This window comes from Cryptomeria japonica, chromosome 11, assembly GCF_030272615.1.
Source record: "Cryptomeria japonica chromosome 11, Sugi_1.0, whole genome shotgun sequence".
In the NCBI taxonomy this organism is placed as follows: domain Eukaryota; kingdom Viridiplantae; phylum Streptophyta; class Pinopsida; order Cupressales; family Cupressaceae; genus Cryptomeria; species Cryptomeria japonica.
In genome coordinates, this window is record NC_081415.1 from 32,930,544 (window position 1) to 32,933,130 (window position 2,587).

Consider the following 2,587-nt stretch of genomic DNA (forward strand, 5'->3'; position numbering starts at 1 on the left):
GGTCAGACATCTATGTTCTTTGATATATCTTGTCTACGATATTAATAAGTCCTGTCAATTTATTTTGTTTTTTAATTTAATGAAATTTAGCCTTTCCTTATTCACACAAGCATTTATATATGGAATGGAAGGAAATAAGTTAGGGAGAGGCGGTAGACCAGTTCCCTCAAATTAGGTAGGCCACCCCAAAGGTGATGGAACTGTATTAGTGGGATGCTCCTGGCACTTGTGGGCCACGGAGCGGGCTGTTATAGTTGGATGCACCGCACTCTTGGGCTTAATGGGGGCTGAACAGTCTTTGGGTGCCCTTTCGAGGTTTTCCTTGCCAATTCTACTATTTGATTATGGTAATAAGCTAGGGTTTAGGGTTTAACAGCAAATTTATTTATCATTTCATATAATGTTAATTGTTCAATAATTCTCAACCTCAATAACTTTAATGAGTCAACTTTAGAAAGCTAATGGTAACTAAATTATATTGTTGGAATTGTTAATTTTGGTCAAAAACAGGTGCCATCCAATTTGCGCATATTATAGAGGAAAGGTTCTTAGTGTGTTACAAAAGAGAGATATCCCACTGGTTCTGTGCTCCAATCAAAAGCCTTCCAGTTTCTAGCTAGGTGTTTTCTCAATCTCACGACTTGTGAGATTCACCCATTTTGCTGTGATGGCTGTTTTGTAATGGGTTGGGGCCCTTCCTATGCTTATCTAATCAAAACAATTTTATATAAAAGAGGGAGAGGTGCATTGAATAGTATAGGTACATTATTGGATAAGGAAGCATAAGGAAAATAGGTGAAACATATCACAAGAGGAGACAATTTAATAGAAAGAATTGGATAGGCATGCATATACAGAAAGATTTGTGTATGGATGGAGACATTGGGAAGCATATCAATATAAGGATATAGATTGCGAAGTGTGCATTAAAAGATATTAGCATGGATAGATTAGATCATTAGAGATCGAAGAATAAAGAGATTAAAAAAATATATGTAGAAAGAGATGGGTGCACAAAGGAAAGTAAGATTAGATTTTAGCAGTGTTCCACGGGCGTTGGGGACGGGGGGACGGGGGGACGAGGGGGACGCGTTTCCGGGACGGGGGGACCAAGGGCCTAAATTTGGGGACGGCAGGGGGACGGCGGGGGGACGGCGGCGGGGGGGTGGCGGGGTGGTGGTGCTCATAGATATACATATAGTACTTGAAAAACTAGTTTTGAAAAGATGTATAACAGTATAACAGTATAAGAATTAGATTTCAAATGAAACTATAGGAAATACCAAGATTACTTAGATTAGTGATACGTAACTAATTGCTAAAAGTAAATAAAATTTGACAAATGAAATTGTCAAATTGGAGATTTCTCATTTCTATCATATGAATATCGAAAAAGGAAAATGAAAAATATGAATATCTGATGCCATTGCAAAGTCTATAATAATAAAGATGATTACATGATTCATCATTACAATGAGTAGCCAAATACAAATACGTGTAGCAATAGCATTACAAAAGAGACGAGTCAAATACAAAATGACAAAACTGAAAAGTGAAACTGAAAACTCAAACTATAGCTAATGGAGGCCTCTAATCATCTGCGAACTCCTCCTCACTGAAACTGCTGGACTCCTGAGGATCAAGGTCCCTCAAGCTCACACCAACTAGCCCTGCATCTGAAGTGGTAGGATCATCCTCATCAATCTGTGAAGGCTCCTCTGGCTCTACATCCCATCTTGCCGCTGGACTCTCCTTGTACATAAGTGTCTTGCGGTCAATGAGACGCAAAGCACTGTGTACAGCCACAAGCTTCTCTGCTCTCTTAGAGGTAAGTTTGTTCCTCTTAAGAGAGTGGATGAAGCTATATGTAGACCAGTTCCTCTCAGCAGCTGAAGAACCTGGGATAGCAGACGGATGGCTAGAGTGGTGGTCAAAGATTTTGGGCCATGACAAGTCCACCACAAAAGTGGGTCCTCCTGTGCCATAGTGTCTATATCCATCTTTGCCGCATCTGAATAACCTCTAAGAGTGGCAAATCTTCCCCACTCAGTGCGCATTGTGCCGACATCTCTGGAATCAAACATCTTCTCTATGCACCTAAAGAAACCCGCCTTCACCTCATCATCCTCAATCGGTGTCATTCTAAGTAATCTTGGAGACGTCTGGGCGTCTCCTGGGGGACGTCTGGGCGTCTCCCCGTCCCTCGAGAGACGCCTGGGTGTCTCTTGAGGGACGGGGAGACGCCCAGACGTCCCCCACGAAGACGCCCAGACGTCTCCACGTCTCCCTGGGAGACGCGGAGACGCGGGGACGTCTCCACGTCCCGGCGGCGTTTGGGTGGCGGTGGCGGGACGGCGGGGGACGTCGCGTCCCCGTCCCCGCATCCCGAGACGTCTCTGACGGGGGGACGCGCCCAAAAAGGGGGGGGACGCGTCCTCGTGGTTCACTGGATTTTAGTAGGTTAAAAACCTGGTTTTACATAAACCTAAAATACTTTCCCTGCACTACATGTAATTTAGCATGGAAATCTGATATTTTTAATCTGTGTTTGTTTACTTGTATGTACAGCAATCATATCTTGCGTAAT